Consider the following 13,169-nt stretch of genomic DNA (forward strand, 5'->3'; position numbering starts at 1 on the left):
CTCCCTCCTAGGGTAAAAGCCCCCAAGAGCGCCTCCGCAGGGCAGTGGGATGAAGGCTCACTGCTGCCCTGCGGAGGCTTCACGGGCTACCCCAGAACTGCTCAGGAGCTTTATCAGGGCTGGTGGGGGAAGCCCGGGCTTCCCCCCCAGCCCCGACAAGCTCTGGGAGTATTCCCCACCTCCCGCAGAAGCCGCACGCTCTTTAAAGGGGCTGCACGGCTTCTACTGGCTTTTCTAGGAGATGGGGGAATTCCCCCACCTCCCTGAAAAGCCCGCAGGCTGCCATCTGCAAGCCTTGGGAGCCCGGTGGGAACTCCCGCTGCGCTCCAAAGGCTTGCGGATAGCTTCCTGAAGCCTGAGAGCGAGAGGGGTCGGTGCGCATCGACCCCTCTCGCTCTCCAGGCTTCAGCGAAAGCCTGCATTCGCTCCATAGGACGCACACACATTTCCCCTTCATTTTTGGAGGGGGAAAAGTGCGTCCTATAGAGCGAAAAATACGCTATTTTTTTTTTTGGTTAGAGAGCCCCAGCAGATATTTAAAATAGCAAAATAAAGCGTAGAAACATAGGCTGTTAGACCTTTAAAATATTCCCTTCTATGTTGCCTCCAAAGCTCCCCACTTCCCTTAGCATAGAAAGAGACCACGTTTGACAAGTTAAAAATGTTTTATTACAAATTCTGCAAAGAGTAGATTCATGTACTTTTCCATACAGCAGAAAGAAAAGACAGGCAGTACAACTTAGTTTCAAAATGGTAAATGCTTCTAAATTATATGTATAGACACAGAAAGGTGGCTTGGAGCATCCAGCTTCGTTATCCTTACTGGTGGGTGTCACATGGTAAAAAAGAATAGTGGAAAGTGGGAGAACAAAGGTTTTGCTAGCTCTTCCTCCCAAGGTTAGGGGGTATGATCTAGCTAAGTCAGACAGGACAGCTTACTCTATGGTCTTAACCCCTTCATGTGTTAGTTAGTTAAGCATTTTTGTTATATGAGATTAGATATATCCCATACTAATAACGTGGTGACATTGAGTAAGCATTGCAAAGCAACTGAGTGACCTTGGGCCACCCACTGCCTTTCATCCGAAACTACCCCACAGGGCTTTTGTGGGAATTAAATGAGGAAGAGGGAATTAAATGAGCTCCTTGGATAAAAGGGTATGATACAAATGCAATAATAATAATAATAATAGAATAAAGCAATGTAAATCCACCACTAAGGAACTATTATTGGAACAATGTCACGTTGCAGAACAGAGTCTGGAGGGGCCCATAAGAGATTCTTTAGAGGTGGCTACGAGGAAACAATCATTGCCTCGGCTATCCCTTTTTTAAGCTGGGAAGCATGCAGCTTGAGAAGAGGAGCTTGCAGTGGCATTGCCAAACCATGGAGCAGATTGGGAGCAGCCATCGCTACAGCTCCTCAGCTTGACCCAGAAGGCACCCAGCATGAGCAGAGGAGCTCCACAGAGAGCCACCCTGATTGCACCCCTTTCCCCATCAGAAGGGTTAATCAGCATGGACAAGGTTGCCTTCAGCTTGCCTGTTTTTCCTGCCTCCCTGTATTCTGTTCCCCTCAAAATGTTGTGGCTTATATTTATGCCACCCCCACACTTCAGCTGACGTTGGCTCCCAATATGCAGCTTACAATTAATCTACACACAAATGTACAACATAAAATGAGGGCTATGTTGGTATTTGTGCCAGTCTCTTCTGATCCCTGGCAGTTGGCAATGCAGCCCAGGTTCCCAGCTCTTTCCTGCGGCACTCTGATGCCAATGGTAAAGCTGACGTGGTTAACTTTATGTTTCAAAATGGGTTAGATTTCCTGGGGTATGCTAGCATGATCAATACTCTCCATTACTGATTAACTGGAGATTAAAACTGATTAAGGAACACAAAATAATTTGCAAACTCACCAGGAGCAAAAAAACAACAACCTCCAAACAACCCACCATCAATAGTATTTATTTACTAATTCACAGAAAATATAGGGGGGAAAGTATGATGGAACAACACGGAAGCAGAACGTGCCAACATAAAAACTGTCCTACATAGTTCTGGGAAGAAGACCAAATAACAGAAGAAAACAGTAATAACATTTTGACCAGCCTCCAGGGTTTGGCCAAGGTAGCAACTGTGCTATGCTTTTTGAGGTTAATCATCATTTTGAGCTGCTTTCAAATCAAAATTTCTGCTCCTATATAATTATAGCTCTTTAAATAAAGGAGCCTGGCAGAGCTATTCATCTGTTACTTCTAAATACCATACACCTCCTAGACGTCTTAGAAAATTGGCCTCATTTTTTGTACCAAACATAAGGGAGCCAAAGTTCTAAAATCAATTACTTTATGCACAATTGAGAGATCTGAAAGCATCAAGATGGAACTTATTTTACTACCTTTTTTATCAAAACAGATGGAGACATACATTGCAAAGCTTCTGAGAAGCCAATATGTACTCCTTCATCCTTTAGCCAAGCCATTGAAATTTCATTTAGATATTGCAGAAGGCATTGTTTGCAGTCGATATGGGGCAAGACCAGTATTAGAATGTGTGTGGACAGAGATCTACTAATAACTAGGAGGCCTGTGGCTGCATACACCAAGCCCATGCCCACATCTCCCCACACGTGTCTTTAGCCTTCCTGATCAAAGGTCTGAAGGGGGGTTCTGTCCATTTTCATTTGAACACCTCTGCACAACTAGAGATGCTACTTTATCAGGGTTTCTAATTGTACAGTGGGTCCTACTCAACATGGGAAGGTCAAGAAGGCCTTATGAGGAACGGTTGAAGGAGCTGGATATGTTTAGCCTCGAAGAGACTGAGAAGAGATAGGATAGCCATCTTCAACTATCTCAAGGGCTGTCACGTGGAAGATGGAGCAAGCTTGTTTTCTCCTGCTCTGTAAGTTAGGACTCGAACCAATGGCTTCAAGCTCCAAGAAAGGATATTCCGACTAAACATGAGGAAGAACTTTCTGACAGTAAGAGCTGTTCAACAGTGGAACAGTCTCCCTTGGGAGGTGGTGGACTCTCCTTCCTTGGAGATTTTTCAGCAGAGGTTGGATGGCCATCTATCATGGATGCTTTAGCTGAATTTCCTGCATTGCAGGGGTTTGGACTAGATGACTCGTGGGGTCCCTTCCAACTCTACAATTCTATGATTCTAAGAACAGAGAACGTAGGGCTGAAACAAAAGGGGGTGTTGGGGACAGCATCTGTGCAGGAAGCACCGTGCCTCTTACACAGCTGGATATTTCCTAGTCAAGCTTAATATCTCAACAGCACTTCCCTGCTGCTATGTTTTTAGCAGCTCTATGCTTGAGTTCAGTACATGTTTTACATGCAAACAGTCCCTGGTTCAAACTGTGAAAAGGACCCATGCCTGAAACCCTGGAGAGCTGATGGCAGTCAGTGTCGAAAATACTAATCTAGTAATACCAATGATCTATGCTTCCAATAATTCTCATTTAACATATTTTGCTCCCTCAACCCTTCCAAGTAAAACAAACTTATTACTGAGAGCTCGTGAGAAGGCAGGCTGTAAATTTTAATAAAACCCCACCCACTTTTAATGCATCAAATGAAAGCTACAATGGATGGTTTTCTTTATTTAATAAATGTATGAACAACTATTCGCAGCACAATTATCTTCCCAGTGTCTTACAGCATTTAAAACCATTCTAATTCATATAAAATAGAAAGCAATATTTAATAAAACTGTAGGGATGTTGTCAGGCTGCAGTTTGCGGGGCTGCCAACAGGTGGTGCTACAAACTATAGCATAACAGAAAAGCAATATTGGATGGTGAGGAGTGGGGGGATGTAGAAAGGGGCAAGCAGGTTGCCCAGGTAAACAGGCAGGCATGCAGACAGCAAAGCTGAGTAGCGCTGATAGTGGATGGCCCAGGTGAGCCTGCTGCTAAACCCAGGCTTCCGTTAACCTTGCCAAACCCTCTTACAGCTCATGCCCCCCTTACAGCTTCCTCAAACTGCATACCCTCCAACTTTTCTCTGATGAAAATAGGGACATCCCATTCCATAATAATATTTTTACTATTTATACCCCACACATCTTACTGGGTTGCTCCAGCCACTCCAGGCAGCTTCCAATGTATATAAAAACATAATAAAACATTTAACATTAAAAAAAAACCTTCCCTATACATGACTGCCTTCAGATGGCTTGGGGTTGGATAACTCCATACCCTCCAACATTTCTCCATTGAAAATAGGGACCTCCTAAGCATAAGTGGGACATTCCAGGATCAAATCAGAAACTGGGATGGCTTCTCTAAATCAGGGAAGTCCCTGGAAAAAAGGGACGCTTGGGAGGGTCTGAAACTGCAACCATTCTCCTTGAATGCAAGGAGCAAGGGGGTGAGGATGGGGTGTAAAGGGAAGGGGCTGGTGAGGTGTAAAGAGATTGTAGCGGTTTGCAAGGGGGGGGGTAAGCAGAGTTGGTAAGCAAAGGAAACAGTGGTGGCCTTAGTCCTTAGTACAGTGGTGCCTCGCAAGACAAAATTAATCCGTTCCGTGAGGCTCTTCGTATAGCGGTTTTTTCGTCTTGTGAAGCAAGCCCATTGACAGCTTAGCGGATTAGCGCTATTAGCGGTTTAGCGGCTTTTAGCGGATCAGCTGATAAGCGGCTTAGCAGCTTAGGAAAAGGGGGGGGGGGAGGGAAAAAACCCGCAGGAACTCGCAAGACATTTTCGTCTTGCGAAGCAAGCCCATAGGGAAATTAGTTTTGCGAAGCGCCTCCAAAACGGAAAACCCTTTCGTCTAGCGGGTTTTCCGTCTTGCAAGGCGTTCGTCTTGCGGGGCACCACTGTACAATACATTCATAATAGCAGCAGTAAAAAGATTCCAGATTTCTATATGATTTGATCCATTTCGGTGTGCCACTGCCAGACATTCCAATACAAGACAAAAAAACAATTGAGGCAATAATCAATTGATTCCCCAACTCCCAAATGAACTAAACCCAGTTTCATAGAGACACTGAGAAAGCAGAGCTTTTCAGTTACAGTCAATCTACTGATGGATAATGGGAAATGAGTGACAGTGCATGTTTTTAAAAATTGCACAGCATTGTCTTTGTGTGGAAGATTGAAAATGGATTCCCCACCAGATGTAGTTATGGTTGAGGGTCTGTTACGAAGCGATGTCTTTGCATTAAACTATTTTAAAAATCAACAACTTAGCTATAAGCTCTTATCAGCTAAAATGTTTACAAAAAATGGTTATACAATGCTTCTAAAGAGCTTTTTTTTTTTTTAAAAAAAAGTAGATTTTCTCTCAGTCCAAATATTTTAAATTATGCTGTTGTCAAGCAGCAAAATCTCTATGTGCGTTTCCAAAGAAGAGCGGGGAGATGACTCACGACATCCTAAGGAGCTACTACTAAATACTCAACATACTGAAAGTATACAGTAAGTGGCAGTGCTTAAATCTACAGTACTTAAGAAGAAAGAACATCATGTGGTCAATTTGAGCATATTCCGTTGCTGTGATAGCAGCGTTGAGACTTTGATTCTGACCCTGAAAAATCCACTTAAAAGTCTGCCTCGTGCTGATCTGAATGCCTATAGAATCTATATCGATTCTGTCACTGACAAAACATAGAATTCCATTCAGCAGCAGGAGAGAGGTGAGGGTAGGATCAAAATATGCGTCACCCACATGGTTGCATTGCTAGTTTTTAATGTCTGTAACAGAAAATTGTCTGTACACATGAATCTAGCAGTCATTTCTCACAGTAAAAAGAATTTTAGGAAAGGGCAGTGGAAATGGAGAGTTAGTTTATACAGGAAAAATAGTTGCTTGCTTGTTTTATATTTCGCATTAATAAGTACATTAGGCAAGGTGATAGACTTCCTTTTTACCACAGAGTGTGCCATACCTCGGGAGAAGCACCAAACTGGGAGCTTTGCCCTAAGCAAATGAAAACAAGATGATACCTAGTGGTAGTCATATTCAGAGTAGACCCACACTGATTTCAATGAGTCCACTCAGAGTATGACTAATATTAGCCACCACACATTACTTTTGGTAAAGTAAAAAGCCAACCTACTTTTGAAAAAATAAAATAAACAAGGAAAGTTGGAGTCCCAAATAACAATTTGTATGTTGAATGGGAAGAAATAATTATTCAGGGTACTCTCACCTTTTTTATTAGGACATTTGAGCAGAGATTTCGATCCCTGGGCTCATCACTGCAGATTTTAACTGATTTAAGAGTGATTTCCTCAAATCAGAGCATCCTAGGAAATACAATTCTGTGAAGGGAAAACGGAAACATGCAGCTGTGTCCTCAGCACTCTGACAAATGTAACTCCCAGAATTCTTCAGGGAGGAGAAACACATGTATTTAGTAAAACAAATATGGAATACCTAACAGTTCTGGTGGATATACAACCTGTGTATAAGAGTACAAAATGCTTTTTTGCCCTGGTATTTTGTGTAGTCTCTTCTGCTTCAATAGTTTTGTATTTTTGTTGCCTTTCAGTCTTATTTTTGTTTGAAGGATATTATTACATTGCATTTTTTTTTAAAGAAAATGATTGAACGCTACAATGGGTAAAGGGTGGTCTAGAATTCTAACAAATAAATATGAATAAAGAAAAGCTTTATTCACTGAAAGCTATTTTGTAAAAAACAAAACCCTAATATTAAGAGGAACAATGCACATTGTTCTGCAAGGTTGCTAAGTAACAGTGGCATGTGCCCCATTGCGACACAATCCCGTTGGATGACTTGCAACAAGTGAATTATTCTTATTCTTATTATTAACTGAATTTATATACCACCCTAAACCCGCAAGTCTCAGGATAAAATCAGAATATAAAACCACAAAGTACAAATCCAAAATAAAAACAAAAACCCAATACCCTTCCAAAACATTTTAAAGGGGCAAAGGATGTCAATCAAATCAACCAAGTGAGGATCCCCTGGCACCTGGATGGTGCCTGGTATCTCCATCTTCTGGTGTTGCATGCCTGCGGATCCTTGGATCTCGACTCTTTTCACAAACTAGCAGCACATCCTGTACAATACTTTCTGTTAAATTTTATCTGTACAATCAGAATGAATTTCAGGAACCAAAGAGATGTATTGAAAAATATGACTTCTGAGCCTTCTGGCCCAAAAATGGCAACTAGGCATGCCGTTTTGGCGACTGTAAGCCTGGTTTAAGGAGCCATTTGGCAACTAGCTGATATATCTGACTTTCTAACACTGCTTCTCTCATAAGCCATACAATTCAGTGATACTCCTCAAAATCTTTTATTTGCCTCCTGTTCTTTCTGAGTCAAGCATGAACACCTTTCACAGCCACATTCTCAGTGGGTCTAATTCCTTCCTGCACTCTCCGCAAGTTGCTCATGGCAGATTTTTGTCAAACCTGGAGGACCCGGGTGCCTCAAGTTTAGTACAGTTATGAAGACCCTGCAACCCATTTCAATTTTTGGCGGTGCTGTTGAAAGGGTAAAGAGGATGCCCTGGACTGGAAGAATAGCATCCTTTTTTCTTTCTTTTTTTACTGACCCAATGCCCTGGATATGGATAAGATTGGCTCCGATGAGGTGAGGAAATGATCAGGAATGGCTGTGAGACCAGAGAAAATTTAGCTATTTGGGTAAGGAGGTGGCATGTCTCTGGTTCAAGAAGGCCTCTGGGGTGAGCAATTGCATGTTAAGGAATAATCATTTCTCTTTACTTCTGTTTCCCCCCTTGTCTCGTGGCGAAGGCCTCTCGACTCATCTATTAAGTTCCCATTGAAGGGGCCAGAGAACAAATTAAAAGCATAAAGCATCCTTGAAGCCTAGAGAAAAGGTGCTGCTTCCACCTTCCTCCCCCTGCTTTTGATGCAGAGGCCTGGCACTTTCACTGCAGTAGTTAAAACATGGGTCACCAATATGGCAGCTTCAGGTGCACATGTGCCCACACAGACCTTCTTCTCTGGTGCTCACAGGGTTCCCTGCTGAAATCAGGCTTGAGACAGGCATTCTATTAGAGTCAACATAAAGGGTTGTGGTGCCCACAGGTCCAAATGGTTGGTGACCACTGAGTTAGGATGTTGGCCTTTGAGCTGGGAGACCAGGGTTCAAATTCCCTCTCTCCCATGATGCTGACTAGGGGACCTTGGGCAGTTACTGTGTCTTGGTCTAATCTACCTCACAGGGTTGTTGTGAAGATAAAATGGGGAGAGGGAGAACCATGCGGGCCACCTTGAGCTCTTTGGAGGAAAGATGGGATATCAATGTATAAGTAAATCATATGACTGACAGGTGGGTTTTCCCACCCAACTGTCAAAGTTGGCCTGCAGGGTGGCCCAAAAGGTTACCTGGTCTAAGAGGTTAGTGTGGCGGGGAGGTTGTGGGGGGTGGCTCAGAGGCATTGGGTAATAAAAGCAAGCAAGGGTGCAGCCCTTAGTATTGTAATAAACTTTTAAAATTAGACACTTTCAGTTATAAACAAATTTGTTTTCGGTGGAATTTAGCTTTTCCTCTTTCCACTCTCAGCTAAAGTTAAGTATGATACTTAGGTGAGAATAATCTGATAAAGAGAATATATTGAATCCATACTTTCCCATAAACTATTTTGAAATGTTATTTTAGAGAAATCAAATGTGCATGTATGTAGTTGTTTCAACTGAGTATGGTAACATGCCATCTTATTTCATCCCATCTGCTATACAATATATCTTCTTATTGCCTTTAACATTTTGCACGGGAAACCTTTTTCCTTCTGAGTATTTTTCTAGCTCTGGTATTGTCATTTGGGCAAGCCATCTAATTTTTCACATACCAAAGGGACCAGATAAGGGTGGTGTTGGAGGAGATGCCAAGAAACAGATGCTTTGGGTGTGGCTTCAGCCTCAGTTAATTAAAACCACATATATTTTCAGATGGAATTCTAATAAATACAAAATCTCCACCAAAGTAATTTCAGAATAGTTGTGCAATATAAAGTATGCTCAGATAGACACGAACCAGTTCCTTAATTACGGTATAAATGAGACGACTCACTGACTACCATGAGTAGAGTCAAACTGACTCAAAGTTTCCCTATACATGTGTCATTTTGCTTAAGGGAGCAGAAAGCTATTAGCAAATTATCTGAAGATAGCAGAGGCTTCCAACCCTATTTAAAAAAAGAACTTGTTCTGACAGGTTGTCTGAAACAACTAAAATTCCCCACTGGCACTGCAAACTTTCCTACTGCTTTACTTGTATTACGTATGCATTCAAACTAGAGGGAAGTCCCAAAGATGCCCATTTTAAGCGGCTAGGATAAACTATGCGCTGTATTTTACCCCTATTCCAAACTCCATTCAGAAGCAGGGCTACTGCTGGCTGGACCAGCTCGGGCTTGGCAGCAGGAAAACATGCCTCTAAAATAAAGTTCAACTTCCACCATCCTTTCTGCCAGTGTAGCTTCCACTGGGTTGCTAGGTCATGCAAACCAGCTAAATCGAGTTTGAATAGAGGTAAGTCTCCCCTTGCCTCATCCCTTTTTCAGGAAACTCTCTGGCTTCGGTTGAGCCAGAATGGAGAACTTATGGCACTGTATCTCTGGATGAGCTGAGACTTCAGCAGCCAGATATTTGCCTATTTCAGTTATTGGGTTTGGATTCCTCCCTTTACTACCATCTACCACTGATTTACAACCAGCAATTAGCACTGCACAAAACACAAGCATGACATGATCATTGCTCAGAGGTCCTGTGTTACTATATAAAAGAGATGTGACAAGGGAGAATGCCCCTTCCGATCTTCAGGAGGAGGGGGGGTTGTGGGATCACGACCCCGCCCACACTCGCTCTCGCGAGGCTGGCGTCAGCCTCGCGGGAGACAGGGATTCCCCCAATTAGCATACCCTGTGGCGCCAGCCAATCGGCTGGCGGCAGGGGCGGGCCTTCGTAGGGCCACTTAAGCTCAGGGCAGCCCCTGGCTCGCCCCCTTTCTTCCCTGGAGACGACGCGGTTTCCCACCCACCCGCCCTTTAGGTTTTGCCACTGACCTTGCTATGGGCTTCGGCTGGTCGCCGCAAGGGGCCTGGTAGGAGTTTTTCCATTTGGCTAATTGGCTGGTTTTGTGAGCCACTTGGTTTTTTCGCCTACCTCGTAGCAAATCGTCACAACTCCCTCGGTTTTGGCGGTAGGCATTGGCCGGGGTATTATCATGCAGATGAGGTTGGGGGGGAGGAACGCCATCACCTCCCCCAATGCTTGAAGGGTAGTTCGTTAAAGGACTCCGAGGGGCGACGCCTCGTCCGAAACCTACGGAGGCTAGGGCCTAAAGCGCGCCCCCGAGCGGTAACCCCTCGGGGAGCGCCTAGGGATATGCATCTCGGGTGGCTCCCCCTGTTGGTGTTTAACCCTTCCCGGTCAGACCGGATAGTCGGTTAGGGCCAATGCCTAAAGCCAATGCCCTTCTTTCCTGTAATCAATAAAGTTGTGGCCATTTTCGCCCATTAACCTAAAACTCTGTGTCCGTTGTCTTCATTTATTCCACCTGTGGGGGGGAGGGAATAGCCACACAATGATACATACAGTTAACTGCAGGGTTAAACTGGTCAAAGTTGTAGAAAAAGTGAGGCTGGTTGACCAAAGTAAAATCAGTCTTGCTTAAAAGGCCTAGAAACAATACATCAAATATGACATATTGTCATATTCCTGCATTGCAGGGGGTTAGGGACTAGATGACTCTTGGGTCCCTTGCAACTCTATTATTCTATGAATATGGATGTAAGCTTCTAATATTTTAGTGATTAACAGTATATAAATTAGGTTAAATAAATAAAGGACAGCATATATACAGTCTAGGTAAGCAACTGCCTGAGAGTATCTGTTCGAGGGGCAACAGCACTTTGTAGGCAACCAGGAACAGCTCAATTTTATTCACATTTTTCAATACATAGGGAACTGCAATGGTGTGGCATGATTTTAGGGACAGATACTATAGGGCTAGTACTACATGCCTGCAGTCTTCTCAACCTGTATATTTGTATATACACGCTTCATTACAGAAGGAATTCTCCCCACTGTGCTCTTGCCATGACAGAAACTGTCCCTGATAACTGGTACCCTGGAATTTTATCATACTTTGAGAAGTTGTGTGGAAATGTCAAACTGAGGACCGGCCACAGAGCTCCATGCCACTAGGAAGCCTACAGAGGGCTTGGCTAGTTTGCCAGCTTTAGCTCTGTGGCACAAGATACCATATTTTTTGCTCTATAAGACTCACGTTTTCTGTCCTAAAAAGTAAGGGGAAATGTGTGTGCATCTTATGGAGCGAATGCAGGCTGCGCAGCTATCCCAGAAGCCAGAACAGCAAGAGGGATTGCTGCTTTCACTGCGCAGCGATCCCTCTTGCTGTTCTGGCTTCTGAGATTCAGAATATTTTTTTTCTTGTTTTCCTCCTCCAAAAACTAGGTGCATCTTGTGGTCTGGTGCGTCTTATAGAGCGAAAAATACAGTAGCCCAACCGGGAACAGGTAACACAAAGAACCAGTAGAATCCCATCTGGCCTTTTATTACATAAGTGCAAACTCTGGCCAGGCTCCTCATTTTGAGAAAGATCAAACTAACGTAGTCAAAGCTGCTCAGAAACCACTAGTAACACTGCCTAACTTCTACCGAGCCACTGGCTTGACTACTTGCTTGCCTCCATCTTTGATAAGTAGATAATGTGCAACATAATATTACAGCGTGAAATCTATGTAACATACCAATTGTGTCCACTTCATGCATCAAATAGGCTCTTGTCTATAAAATGTCATGACCCTCCTCTGACGGGTTACGTGCCTTCAACCTGAGCCTTCACTGGGCTTCCCTTTTCAAGCCATTCCTGGTTCTATGAGACAGTAGGGCGGGGGAAGGTGGGGTCCCTCGCCTGAACCGCCCTTCTTTCACCACATCCTTTGTACTTTCCTCTGCTTCGGACTCCCCTGACTCCCCTTTCTCCCCTGGCTCCTGCCTTGTGGGTGGCATCACACACCATAAATCTCTGGTTCCTTGCCTCCACCACACACTCTTTGGAACCCTGCCAGTCCCTAACTTAAAAGCTCATACCATGATAAATTAGTTTTAAAGGTGCCCTACGATTTGAGTCGGTCACAACAAGTATAATAATTATATAAATAAACAACCTTATAATAAAGATCACCTTTCATCAGAGTCCAGAGCAGATTACAACACTATAATACATGCAAAACACAAAGCAATCAAAGGTAAAACAGAATCCACTTCAGGAAAAGCTGCACTACATATGCCACTCCTACAGTACTGTTCTGAAAAGGAATATTTTTATCTAGTACTGAAACACAGATAGGGTAGCTAGCCAGCCAAAGCTTGGGGGGGATTTCATAACTGGGGTGCTACAGCTGAGAAAGCTCTCCATTGGGTCCCTGACCCATAGACCTCCACACCAGATAGTATTACTAAGAGGGCCTATCCAGGCAATCTCAAAGAATGGGCAGGAGAGAATAGGAAGAGGAACTCCCTCAGGTAACAGAGTCCTAAATTGCTCAAGGCTTTATATGTCAAAACTATTGTCTTGAATTGGGCCCAGCAGAAAAACAAGTAGTCAGTACAGAACTTACAAGTATATCACATGGTTCTTTCAAATACATCAGACCCATCAGGACTCTGTAGCAGCTGCATTCACACTAGCTGCAATCTACAAACTACCGGCATTTTCAAGGGCAGCCCCACACAGAATTCATTACAATAGTTTAAATGGAAGGTTACTATGTTACTGGCTTACATTGGTCAGGCTGTCCTCCTGCAAGAAAGCCGGAACTGGCAAGATATCAGAAATGGACACTGCATGCCAAGGTTACTCGAGCCTCCAGCAACAAAGTGGAATTGAGAAGTATTCCCAGACTACATACCTTAACCTTCAGGGGGAGTATCTCCAGAAAAGGCCATATTCCTATTTTCTGGACCTAGGATCCACCAATCCACAGAATCTCTTTCTTGTTGGGATTCAGCTTCAGCTTTTTGGCTTTCATCCTACCAGTATTACCCCCAGGAACTGAACAAGAACCTGCAGAGCTTCACCTGACTCAAATTATATGGAGAAATGCAGCTGAATGTCATCAACATGCTGATGGCACCTCATTCTTCTAAAGTCTGCAAACTGCTTCCAGCAGCTTCATATG

The sequence above is a fragment of the Podarcis erhardii genome, assembly GCF_964252035.2.
Source record: "Podarcis erhardii genome assembly, chromosome: 4".
NCBI classification, from domain to species: domain Eukaryota; kingdom Metazoa; phylum Chordata; class Lepidosauria; order Squamata; family Lacertidae; genus Podarcis; species Podarcis erhardii.